Source organism: Peromyscus leucopus, chromosome 12, assembly GCF_004664715.2.
Source record: "Peromyscus leucopus breed LL Stock chromosome 12, UCI_PerLeu_2.1, whole genome shotgun sequence".
Classification (NCBI taxonomy): domain Eukaryota; kingdom Metazoa; phylum Chordata; class Mammalia; order Rodentia; family Cricetidae; genus Peromyscus; species Peromyscus leucopus.
In genome coordinates this window covers 34,218,356-34,233,052 of record NC_051073.1, presented here as the reverse complement: position 1 = coordinate 34,233,052, position 14,697 = coordinate 34,218,356, and positions in this window count along the sequence as shown.

Sequence of the window (14,697 nt, the reverse complement as noted above, 5' to 3'; positions counted from 1 at the left end):
AGCTCTCAAAGCAAGTGTAGGTACCCTGATTCACTGTAGGAAAGTTACTGCCTTCTATAACTTTTGATTTTAGAAATGTCAAAGGTCAAAAATTACTTTATTCACAGTGAAGTATAAGAGGAGGCTTGTGTGCATTTTTGAGAAAAATGACTGGAAAGTTATAATGTTAAAAATTTAAAATCCATGTTGTTCAAATTTCTACAGTTTGGGTTACCCAAAGTTTATCATCTGAGTATAATTGGTTCAGAATTCAATTTTAATAAACCTAAGTCCAAGAACCAGAATCAAGGTATATAATTAGGGACAGGCTATATCAGTATGTAGTTAGTCAAACTGAGGGGGGGGAACTTAATACTTAATAGTTAATTTTAACTCTCTAACTTTATTAGCTTGATAAACTTAATCTTATTTTTATGATGAAGACTGACTCTAAAATTCAGGCGTGTTAAGTTCAGCTAAGAAAAGCTAACTTCTTAAGGTCTTAAAATTACTCCATCTTGTAATTCCTTTCATTCTGGTAAAGCATGACAAACATGAAAGCAAGTACAGACACAACACACAAGTTCTAAAGTATCAGTCTACATTCACTTTCTACTAAAACCAGCCAATTTTAAAGCCCCTTCGGATTCAAATAAAAAATATTTCTAGCTGAACATCCTGAAATGGAGAGTCAGTCATCTGACAATCTAAGCTGCTCTTCAGGCTCTTTCACAGGATTCTTTACTAATGAGTTAGACCTAGGAACAGCAGCAAATGGTCTCAGTACCAGAACTCTTGGGCTGTTAAGACAGAAAAGAAAGCATGGCAGGCTTCAAACATAGAAGTTCATCCTGGCTAAAACACTGAATAAGTGGCTGATGAGTATTCAGCTCTAGCTTCCCATGAACCTTGCACTGTGATGCCCAAGGGGACATTACAGAAGAAAGCATGGAAAGAATTTAGCAGTCAGAGCATGAGGAAGGGTATCATAAAACTCTGCCACCCAGATATGACCCTGCTGTTGCAACCACAAACGCTCAATAGCTATGAATTTCTGCACAGTCTTGGGCCACCACCTTTTCTCCATGGGTAGAAGTGGCTCTTAGAAAACATTATCTTTTCCTGAAGAGCTAATGACTGGTAATGACTGCCAGAGGAGAGGTTTCATCTTCTTTTAATCTTGTAGCCAATGGAGGACTAAATGGGAAGACGAAGGGGTTTAGCAGGAAAGGAACGTGAGTGGCCGAGGGAATGAGTGATTGAGTGCAATCAGCATACACTGTACACATGGATGAAATAGTTAAGGATTGGAGAAGAAAAACAAAGACGACGCAAGTCATGTGAATAATTTGGAGTTGTAAATATAATTTTTCAGGTAATAGTTCTTTATCTCCATTTCATATATATTCAAATCTCCCATGAGTACAACTAACTTCACCTTTTCCTCACTAAGCAAAAGGAAGTATGAGTGTTTTCACAGAACCTCGTGAGGAAAATTACACCATCAAGGTCAATGTAAAAGGGCTTGCATTAAATCTAATGAATAATTAAAAGTGTGTTTAAACGAGTACTGGAGTTTCTGAAATATCAAGTTCAAAGGTTTTTAGGCTCTGAAAAGTTATTTAGTGTTATTAACCTGTTGAATATGTTGATATTTATTTAAATGAACTTTTCATGGAGGCATTTCCTAGAATCAAATAAAGTTTACTGTTTATTTTCTCTTTCTAAAAAGCATTTGCTAGAATAATAAATTTATGTCAATGAAAAATAATAACGGCATGATAATGAAGACAGCCAAATAACAAAGTTTATATAGACAAAAATCTTCAGAATATCAATATATGTTCATATTAAAGTCCTAGTCTGTTTATATCACCAACATAAATATATCCTGAAGCAAGAGTGAGGTTGCTGTAGATATCGCTCTGTATAAATAAACACTGATTGGCCAATAGCCAGACAGGAAGTATAGGCAGGATTAACAGAGAGGAGAATTGAGGAAACAGGAAGGGAAGGACAAGACTGCATGGAGCCTCCTCCAGGACAAGCAAGATATAAGGTACCAGTAAGCCATGAACCACATGGCAAAGTACAGATTAATAGAAATGGGCTGAATATAAGAGTAAGAGCTAGACAATGATGACCAAGGAGTTTAAATAATGTAAGAGTCTGTGTGTTTATTTTATAAGTGGGCTCCGGGACTGGCGGACTTGGCCGGAGCTAGAGAGAACTTCTCCAGCTACATGAGGTAAGTAGGGATTCCTAATCAACACATTGTACACATACACATACACACACACACACACACACACACACACACACACACACACACACACACACTCCCAACAAAACTAAACACTTGCCTATTGAAAAATGGCATGGATTATTGGCTTTAGTGAAAAGTGCCAACTCAGCTATCTTCATACTCTGTTTCTATTGTCTTCATGCTCTAGTGCAAATAGGTTAAGATTGTGAGCTTTTAAAACCGTGTTTTCTACAAAACACTATTTAAAATTATTAATGTTTTTTTAACAGATAAAAGTATGCACACAAAAATACAAATAAAATCCTTTAGATGTTTGAAGAATTTGATGAGAAAGAAAAGTAATGATTGGAACTCCACAAATTTTTCAACTAATCTCCAACTATTTCAAGAGTGTCCTAAACTGTATCCACTTAAATCCTTTCATTTTGTGCGGGCCTATTCTGCAGACCCTGCTCCAAAACCCTTTTAAGATCTGAAGGGTTTATTTTCCCATACAGACCTTTACAATTTTAAAATATCAATATTTTATCATATAAGGTGCATGTTAAAACACAAAGGACCTGTAGAAAGTATCTATAACATTTTCATTTGGCACAAATAAGATTGAAATCAATTATTTACCTCAATTCTCACTAATATGGGTTTGGATGTATTTTTAAAGTTTATTCTAAATGTTTAATTTAATTACTTTGAACAATTCATGATAATCAAAACTCACAGGAAAATAATTAGAATAAGTCAAAAAACAGTTCTAAAATCAAAGTCCAAATAACTCACAAGAAATTAAGAAAGGAGAAATGATAACATTTTAACATAGAACAAAATTAGAAAATGCATTATAGATTCTCATATTTTGTCATAATGTATTAATTTCGAAATTAAATGATTAAATTACCATCATTAAAATAAAGTGGTGAAAATGGATAAAAACTAAATTCAACTACATGAAGTAAAAAATAAGACAGGTATGTTAATAATATAAGATATAAAGACATATATTATGCATCTTTGATTTTAAAAACCAATTCAGCTAACATTAAGCATGTTTTTAAGTTAGAATAACCAATGTCAAACTACAATTTATGAAAAAAAAAAAAAAAAAAAAAAAAAAAAAAAAAAAAAAAAAAAAAAAAAAATTAGATAAAGTAGATCATAGAACCACACACTTCCATGACTAGAGACAAAAAGAGTTATATGTAATAATGAAAAGCTATAGTAATGGTAAATGTGTCCAGACCAAAGAAAGATCTTGACAATTAATAAGAAAAAGATGGGTAGAGGTGAAAAAATGAGGTAACTATGCAAGGATAATTTAGATTTAAAAAACCTAACCTCTCAGCAATATATGGAAGTACCAGATGGAAAAACAATAATGATAGAACTGGAAAATGCCATCAACTAAAAACAATCCAATAGTCACCCATAGACCAACCAACTAAGTAACATTACAAAATATATTGTATTTATATTCTGATAGATCATTCACTAAGACATCTCATAAGTTGAGAAACATTTTCAGAAGAATGAAACTATACAGCCATAGTGTTTAATCAAATATAATAAAAAAGGAACCAAGGACATAAAGACTACAAAAATATCTGGATCTAATAATGAAACAACATTCTTTTTTAGTGTTTGAGAATTTTAGAAATGGCTATAACTTATTTTGTTCAAGTCTACACCTTCTACTCTTCTCCAAATTCTCTATTTTTCCAGAACTTTTCCCTGACAACTCCATGTGCCTTTAAAAAAATACACTAATTTCCACATCCTCTCAGGGGAACTCTCCTCCACTGTTGGTGGGAATGCAAGCTTGTACAGTCACTTTGGAAATCAATATTGCACTTTCTTAGAAAGTTGGGAATCAATCTCCCCAAGACCCAGCTATACCACTCTTGGGCATATACCCAAGGAATGCTCAATCATACCACAAGGGCACATGCTCAGCTATGTTCATAGCAGCATTGTTTGTAATATTCAGAACCTGGAAACAAATTAGATGCCCTTCAAATGAAGAATGGATAAATAAAATGTGGTACATATACACAATGGAGTACTACTCAGCAGAGAAAAACAATGACATCATGAGGTTTGTAGGCAAATGGATGGATCTAGAAAAAATCATTCTGATTGAGGTAACCCAGACTCAGAAAGGCAAACATGGTATGTACTCTCTCATAGGAGGATACTATATATAAAACAAAGGAAGACTAGACTGCTACTTACAACTCCAGGGAGGCTACCTAGAAAACAGGACCCTCAGAAAGACACAGGGATTGCCCAGTGACAGAGAAATGGATGAGATCTACATGAGCAACCTGGACATCGGGGCGGGGGTAATCAAGGGCAAGTTTCGAGGGAAAGAGAGCTTAGGGGAGCAGGAGATCCCAGCTGGATCAAGAACAGAGAGGGCGAACAGGGAAAAAGAGACAATGATAAATGAAGACCCCCATGGGAATAGGAAGAAGCAAAGTGCTAGAGAGGTCCCCCAGAAATCCACAAAAATACCTCCACAGTAGACTACTGGCAATGGTTGAGAGAAAGCCTGAAGTGACCTACTCTGGTGATAAGATGGCCAAACACCCTAACTGTTGTCCTAGAAATCTCATCCAATGACTGATGGAAGCAAATTCAGAGATCTACGGCCACGCCCCAGGTGGAGCTCCAGGAATCCAATTGGCGAGAAAGAGGAGGGATTGTATGAGCGAGAGTTGTTGAGACCAAGATTGGAAAAAGCACAGGGACAAATAGCCACACTACTGGAAACACATGAACTATGAACCAATAGTTGAGGACCCCCAACTGGATCAGGCCCTCTGGATAAGTGAGACAGTTGATTAGCTTGAACTTTTGGGGAGGCATCCAGGCAGTGGGATGGGGACCTGTCCTTAGTGCATGAGCTGGCTGTTTGGAACCTGGGGCCTATGCAGGGACACTTGGCTCAGCCTGGGAGGAGGGGACTGGACCTGCCTGGACTGAATCTACCAGGTTGAGCTGAATCCCCAGGGGAGTCCATTCCCTGGAGGAGATGGGAATGGGGTGTGGGCTGGGGGACAGTGGGGGGGGCAGGGAGAGGAGGGAGGACAGGGGGAATCCGAGGCTGATAAGTAAAATTAAATTAAATTATAAAATTAAAAAAAGAACATAAAAAATACACTAATTTCATCTAGTGATGCCTCTGTGTCTATGGGTACAGGACCATTTGCAGGATCTTGGTTATTCTCACAGTCATCACTGAAAAAACTTGACTTTTATTCTAAAGTAGCTATTGATTGTTAATAGCTACTTGACTAGAAACTTCAGCAGCCCTTCATTAACTATGCCAGGAAGTTGGCTGACCTGATTTTGTGCATGTAGTCGCAGTCACTGTAAGTTCTCATGTGCAACGGCATTGTCATGACTAGCAAATCCCATGTCGCTTCAGACTTCCATTATGTCTGGCTCTTGTAATCTTGTTAACCCTCTTTGGAGATGTTTTTTAAGTCCTGTGGATAAGGGTGTGACATAACTGCTGTATTTAGGAGGAAAATTACAAAATCTCTTGTTCTCTCTATGTTGTCTTGTGGGTATGTATATTAATGACCACCTACTGTAAAAAAGACATTTTTCTAGACCACACTCTTGCAGCTATCTGATTCTTAACAAAGAGGCCAGCAAAACACATTGGAGAAAAAGAGAATCTTCAACAAGTAGTGCTGATGAAACTAGACAGCTACATGTAGAAGAACGAAACTTAATTCTTATGTCTTACACTGCACAAAACTCAAGTTCCAAATGGATCAAGGGCCTCCAAATAATACCTAGCACCCTTATGAAGGGAAATTAGGAAGTATGCCTGAACCTGTTAGCATAGAAATGTGCTTTCTGAACAGGACCTGATTTCACAGGCATGAAGTTCAACAATCAATAAGTGAGACTTCATGTACTCAAAACAGTCTCTGTATCATAGGGCACTATCATTAAAGTGAAGAGAGAGCCTTCATAACGGAAAAACAATTCTTTGCAGCTATTCATCTGACAGAGGGATAGTATCTAGACCACATAAAGAACTAAAAACATCAAGAAACAAAAGTTGAAGACTGAAACTCAGCAGAGTTCACACATTACGAAATACGAAGTAGCTGAGAAACGTAAAGAAAATGCTCATATTATTTTTTCATCAAAGAAATGCAAACTAAATTCACTTTGGGATTTCATTCTGCCCCAGTAAAAATAGCTAAGAAAAAGTACAATAAATGCTGGAGTGGATGAGAGAAAATGGAGAGAACACTTAATCGTTTCTTACAGGAGTTAACTGCTGTTGCTACTGTGGAAATTAGCATGGAGGTTTGTTGAAAAGTTATAAATTGATCTTCCATATGATTCAGGTATATCACTTTTTAGGATATACTAAAGAGAAGTTTGCTTATTCATATTAATTACTGCTGTATTCAAAACAGGCAGAAAATAGGGACAGTCTAGATGTTCATCAACTAATGAATGGATAATGAAGTTGATTATCTAAATGATGGAATATTACTCAGTTGCTTAAAGATTATAAAATTTGAAAGTAAATAAATGAGACTGGAAACATTCATTCTGAATGAGATAACTCAGGCTCATAGAAGACTAATGTCACACATTTTCTCTATTTGAGGATGTTAGCTTGGAATCTTCTGATATATTAGTTTATAATACACATAGAGGTCAAGAAATTAGTAAGTGACTTGGAGAGAGAGACTTTCTAGGGAAGAGACAGAGAATATAATAATATAAAGTCCTAAATGGTAATAATGGACTAGGGAGCATTAAATTAGTGTGCAGGATAGAGAGGTGAGGAAGAAGAAGGAAAATAATGCTAAAGAACTTTTCAAAAACTTGTATGGAGATCTGTGGTGATACATTGTACACCCCAATAAAACTTATCTGGAGATCAGAGGACAGAGCCAGTCACTAGATTAGACTTAGAGGCCAGACAGTGATGGCACACACCTTAATTCTATCACTCAAGAGACAGAGATCCATCTGAATCTCTGTGTGTTCAAGGCCACACTGGAAACATAGCCAGCATGGTAGCACACGCCTTTAATCCCAGCAGTAGGAAGGAAGTAAGATGGCAGGGCACAGAAAGGTATATAAGTAAGCAGGAAGTCTTGCCCTTGAGGCTAAGGATTTCATAGAGATAAGCTGGTAGCTGGCTTGTTCTGCTTCTCTGTCTTTTCAGCTTTCACCCCAATATTTGGCTCCAGATTTTCTACTAATAAGACTGTTTAGCAATTCATGTTACAGAAATGCATTACAGTAGAAGCTAGTATTGTACATAAAAAGAGTTAGGATTGAGTTGCTCTATCAAAGGACAATACCCCTACTATAAACCACAGACAAATATAAAAAAGGAAAGGAAAACAGTCCTAGTAAAGAGGTACCTCTTTGAAGTTGTTGGCCATTTAGTTTCTGTATACCCCATGCATTACAAGATATTGTCAATGATATTTGTTAACATCTAGAACCTGACAGCTAGATGCCATTGCTGAAGACTCCACATACTTGAATTATAGAACACAGAGAAATCAAGCTGGTACTTACCTGGAGTCTTCATGTCTATTGGCTATCTTTCATAGTGTTGGAAGATGCTATAACATGGTAATGGAGTGGAAAAACAATCACCAATCCTACTTATGAGTCATAACAACGATTGGCTTTTCAAGACATGCTCATTGGTTCAATAGTGGAATGAACATCATGGAATTCGCCAACTATTTTCTGATTGGATTTTAGTTTCTTTCCTCTAGATGAAGCCTATACCTGTCAGAAATATAGGGCCAGGAACATGTGGCTAGGTAGGTCATAGGTCCTAGAAGAGAACCTACTACCTCTATTCTATTAAATGGACTAGTATAAAGCTGGCTTTCTAAGCATATTGTTATACCTGCAGAACAATGCATCTTTTAATCATCATCACAGTATGTTATATTTGTACAATACTGTGTTTAATGCAGAGATTCCAACATCCTAAGGGACAGAAAATAAGAGACTATCTAATGGTAAGCTCTAATTTGGACTTCTATATGTCCTTTCCTCCCAAGGTTCAGGGATCACTGTAGAAGAAGGACCAGCAAGAGTATGAACCAGAGGCAATGGATGGCTAGAAGGAAACAGCAGGGCAGCATCTTAAAGGCAGAATCCTGTTAAGTATTCCACGCCCCAGTGGAAGGTCATACACCCCAAAATATAAAAGCAAAACAAATTGGACTTGATGTAATTAAAAATAAATGATAACAGAAAGTTGGGTGGTTAGGGAAGGGTGGGAAGTTTTGGGAGGAGGTGGGAGAGCAGGGTGAATATGACCAAAATTTACTGTAAGAATTTCTCAAAGAATCAATACCAATGAGAGAAAAAGAAAACAATAACAACAAAAAATAGTATGTTAATTCAAGAAATTAGCAGGATATCAAATTTAAACAAAAATGACCTATATAGTAATAATTGAGCATGGGTAGCTAAGGTTAAAAACACTGTATTATTTTTTGTTGTTTCTTCAAAGACAATTAAGTGCTTAGACAGAAACAAAAATCATACATACTATTATGCTTAAATAAAGACAGTGATGAAAAATATCAGAGTACCTAGATTGAAATATATGCTTTCATACATACACAGGCTTGAAATCTATTATTTCAAAGATATCAGTTCTATCCAAATTATCTGTTGCTTTAATAAAAATACTATTAAATTATACACTTTAAAATATTCATATGTCTTATATTGTTTACTTAACAAACCACTTTCTATATACACGATTCTTCCTGTGACTAGATGGGCATTCTTGACCTGTAGAGTCCAAAAGGGTTTATTGTTCCCTTCTGAAAACTCTCTAGAAAAGGAATCAGGAAAGAATGGTGAGGGAATGATTGCTTTACTGTTTTTATACTAATTTATTTTATTTTTCGTATCAAAAGGAGATTTTTTTTTTGTTTGGTTGATTGGTTGGTTTTTTGGGAGCAAAATGTCTGTCATTTTGTTTCTGTGTGTCTTGCAAAGAGAATCATTAATTAACTTTTTCCTGATTACCTTTTCAAGAACGTTTTCATAGTGAATAAATTAGGAATATGAAATACCTTCTGCTGCAGCAGTTGGCAGGTTTACTTGCTCTGGCAAATGACAGGCAAGATTGTTTTCAGTTCCTCATAAAATATTAAGGCCCTTTATATGTGGGCTTTCTTTCTTTCAACACAGCCTGTTGCGTATGTAGGCATGACTTGGCTCATTCATAACTGTGTAAACTGGGGAAGCAGAGCATGAAAATGATGACACTCTGGATACTGCATCTACAGTGAAAGCCAAGCTTTTTGTCTCTGACCCAAAACCTCAGATCTCCTGCCAGCAACCCTGGATGTGTGGCAGGTTAACTTGATGGCTAGGAAACTGGGTAAAATCTGACTCGTGGTAGTTCTTAATGTTTTCCTCTCTCCTCCCCTCCCATCTTACACCAGGGCTTTGCTTGAAACCAAACACTATTTTGTGAGGAAGCACAGACAGAAAGTAAAAACATGTCTGAGTATCGCAGCTAGTAGCCCAGTTATGCCCTTTGGTGACAGCCAAGTAAGATAAACAGATATGTGGATGAATGAAATACAAGATGGCTCCAAAACCAGGATGAGTTTTCCTTCTGAGAGCCAAGCTACATGGAGTAGAGACAACTTCTCCCTCAGGGAAGGCTTGACCCACAGAAAATATGAGGGATAACTAGCATTTTTCTTTCAAAATCCTGAAGTGATATTATGAAAGCATGGTAACTGGATAAGTGACTAACAAAATCAAATGAACTACTTATTTTATAGTTTTGATCCGATTCCTGCACACCCTGTCTGAGAAGGAAGCACTTCTCCGAGTTTTTAAATCTTATTCTTGGTTTGGCATTTATTAATCCTTAAGTATTAGTAGGTCATTTACTATACACTTATTTTTCCCTTTGTAGCAAGAAATTATATAATTTTATTTGTTGTCATCATAACAGTGTTTTTAAAATGTGTGTTATTTGATAAACTGTGAGATTATTCTATGGCCCAAACCCTGGATAAGTCCATATGATACAATAGATTTGTTGTTAGCATGTTCTTTGTAAGTGTTCAATAGAAGAAGGATCTGAGTAGAATCAAGCCTCATGTTATGCACAAGACCAATGACCCATTATTTGAAAAAGGTGATTTTACTCATTAGTTTTTCAATAATACAATTTCATCTTATTTAAGTAATTACTAACCACTGGTAATGTCTTCTATTAGGCAATCAATTAATATCCCACCATTATCAGATGAAAAATTGCATTAATGATAGTAACAAATTAGATTCCCTAAATAATGCCTTAAACTGAACTAACTAAATACAGTAAAATATCTTTCCTGTAAGATTTTCTTTAACAACTTGAAAATATTAAAACAACCTGCACACACTAACTTTACATTATTAAAATTCAAGTTTTGGCTAGTGATGTGGGTAAAGTATCATAACATGAAGCCTGGTGACCTAAATTCAATCCCTGTGACCCACGGTAGAAAGAAAGTCTAAATTGAATCCTACCAGTCATCCTCTGCTCTCCACATTTGCAAATACATGTAAACACACACATGTTTATAAATGTGTGTGTGTATAAACATATTTGTTAATCTAAAATATTACCGTAATTTTCTTTTAATAATATATCTACCATAGAGTATTTATAATATACTCAGAAACATGAAACAGAATATATATTAAAGGGGGGTTGGGGAGTTAGCTCAGTGGTAGAGCGCTTGACTAGCAAGTGCAAGGCCCTGAGTTCGGTCCTCAGCTCCAGGGGAAAAAAAATATATATATATATTAAAGCATGAGCCAAGAATAAAAATGATATTGGCAAATTGTACATTCTCTGAAGGAACATATGCAAATGAATTTTGACTTCAGTCTCTTTCAAATTTTTTTACTGCTGTGTTGCTGATATGAAATATATATTTGTGATACAAAGCATACCTAGGGCAGTTAAATTCAGATAGTGTTATCTATAACAATTTGTATTGGCTTCTTCCCAAGGCTTTCGATTTACCAAGTACGAGAATAAATGGGAACCATATGAAAGTCAGTAAGTTCTTGATAGTACATGACATTCTGTGTTCTCTCATGCTTGATTTCAGCAAACATTCTGAGGTTTTTGTCTTCCATCATTGAGGGTGATGGACTTCAGAAATGTAAGCGTTTTTTCTTTGGCTTCAGATAAGAATCCCAAACTTAACACACTTCCATAAATCATTGGTGTGGAAACCTGTCAGAAAAGAGCTCAAGAGCCCTACTTTTTTTTGTGGTATTCAGTGTTTCCAAATTATATTATTTGTTGCATGTTCCAGAGAGCGTGCTTGCTTGAAGTGTTCACCATATGTCAGGCAGATCGCATACTATTGAAATAAAGTTCACTGAGATGAAATCAAGGGTAACTGCCTGTTCCTCTACCATGGCAGCAGCAATCAAAGGATTATGTAGGAACGTGTTACTAGTTGAGCTAACCAGTAACATTATACATCTAGAAAAGTGGCAAAATGGTGATGACCCAACATACTAATTCCATAAAGCATTCTGTTATTATTCTTCACATTTCACGGTTAGCTGCATTATTACCCAGAAAGTTAATAGGCTAGTATTTTGGAATAAACATTCTGGGGTCGATTTTGACTTCCTTTCTATTTGCTCTGCATTTGCTCCCCGACTGGATATGATCCACCACACTAAGCCTCATCTCATACAGTATCTCTCAAAGAGCTGTGGGGAGATTTAAATAATTTAAAATTGGTCTGGCATGTGGTAAATACTCACTTGGCAATTAGCTGAAATTATTAGAATAAACATAGAAGGTATATATGTTTGTAACAGGTAAGTAATGTATGTTATTAGGTACCTTATTTTTATTATTTATTCTTATTGTTTTTAGTGCTTCTAATTTCAGTAGAAAAAAAAAACTTTTTTTCATAGAGGAAAGATGACAGCCCACCTCGCTTGATTTTTTTAAAAAAATGATTCAATTAAGACTCTTCTCTGTCAACTTATAAGCAAGTTTTCCCAGAGAATTTCATAGAGAAAATGTTTATAAACTTCTAAAATCTTCATTTTATTGTGTGTTTAACTCTACCACTTAGTTTCCCAAGTTGTATCTATGTCCTCTGGGTCAATGGAATGTGCATCCCAGATGCCCTATAAGAAGGGCCCTTTTAGTAGGCATGCTGATGTTATTTGTACACGCTAAGAGAGTAAAGAGGATCAGAAAAGCTTTGGCATTTTTCTTGTTAAAATTTTATAGCTAAGCTCTGGTTCAAGGATCTACTTAAACGACTTAGCTGCATGAAGAAAAATGGGAGCATTGAGACCAATGAAATAAGTCTACAAAATTCTATGAAAATGAACCAGTTCTAGCAGAGATCAGCATAGCCAATGATCCAATGTACATAACTAAAACATTAACTAGTTTTATTGACATGAAGGAAATTGACAGTTTTCCCTATAGGAGAAAAGTCAGGCATATATTCCTTTATTATATTATCAAAGGTTATTATACTGTAGCTATTTGACTCAAAATTTATGTGTATACTTATTAAACATCAGGCATATGACTGTGAGCAATATGACCACACTGTTCTCAAGGCGTGAATTCTTTTCAAGATGCTGTCAGGGCAGGGTGGTGATGGGAAGTAAAGAAAAGGTATTTTAGTTTAAGATGGTAAATACTGGGAAAATATTAAGCACAGAATTAAAAAAAAAATTCTTGGCAGTACAAGAGAAAGTCCCTTCATCCTATATTGGAGAAAGGGTGTCTGAGGAATAATATATATTGATTAAGATTCTAAACAGAGGAACAGAAAAAACCATTACATTATGAATTTTTTTTAAAAAAAGTCATCACTTGAATACTATATATAGTTTGCAATAATTATATGGTATTAGATATATGATATCTGGTGGATAGATGGGAACATAAAAGAAAATTAGATTATTCTTCAAGGAGGATCTCATGTACCAATAATCCAAAATATTCTGTATGCTAAAAATACAAAGTACAGGTATAGGTACATATCAGCCTATGGATTTGTTCTCTACTTTTTCAGATGTTATCATATTTTAAATGTATGAATAATTCTCACAAATTCATATTAGGGATTTTCATGAAAAAAACAGGAACTGACATTAGATTAATGATGTCTTGCATATATGAGTTGCTTTGGAGGAAGTAAATGTGCCTTTTATGGGTCACCGTAGTCATTGCTGGCTTCATGTGTTTATATATAGGTTTATATAACCTTGCAGGCTCCTGAGGCATTTGAGTTTGTGAGCCTCCTGAGGAAGAACTAAAAACTTAAACTTGCTAGGGTATGCTAGTCTGGCTGCTTACTGGAAAATATGTTGGAGATAATGGGACTGGAGTAGGGGAAAGTTTAGGAGAGTCCTTGACAGGTTGGTGACATGCAGAGGAATGAAATTAGACCTGCATTTGTCCCCTTGCACAATAACACAAAATCGATAGACAAATCATTGATACCAAAAACACTGTACCTACTAGAGATAACACAGCAAGTAACCTAGAGGATACAGTTGTAGAAGAGGACTTTCTGACCTCAATTTGCCCAGGAGCTGAAGCCAACTACTGACCACCAAGAACTGTTAGAATAAAAAATAGTCTACACAGCTAAAGAAACAATTAACAAGGTGAAGAGAAGGAAAACAGAGTGGGAGAGAATCTTTAAAATCTGACAGAGAATTAATATCCAGAATATATAAAAAAAAGTTAACAAAAAAACAAAAAACCATAAAATTAAATAGTTCATTCCCAAAAAATGGGTCTGGGAACTGACCAGAGAGTCCTCAAAAGAGGAAATAACAATAGCTAAGAAATCACAGCTTTGAAATTTCTTCCTACCCAAGTCAGAAAGGCAAACATCAACAAAATAACCCAAAATAAATGATAGAGAAAAACAAACAAACAAACAAACAAAGGGAGAACTTCTATTGACTATTGGTGGGATTGCAACTGGACCGGCCACTCTGGAAATCTTTGTGGAGGATCCTCAAAAAGCCAAAAGTAAAACTCCTCTATGTCCCAGCTATATACTTATGTATGTGCCCCAAATTCTTGTCAACCCACTCCATAGATACTTGTTTTGCCATAGTCATTGCTCCTTTATTCATAACAGCTAGGAGATGGAAACAATCTAAATATTCCTCAACTGATGGAAATTGGTACATATACAGTGTATAATACTCTTCAGCTGTGAAGAAAAATGAAATTATAACAATTTCAGGTAAACAGATGGAACTAGAAAAGATCATGTTGCTGGAGGTACTCCAGGCCCAGAGAGTCAAACATAATATGTTCTCTCTTATCGGCAGTTCCTAACTCCAAATCACCATATGTTAAGTATATAACCTAGAGCAACTGCAGAAACAAGGAAGATAAG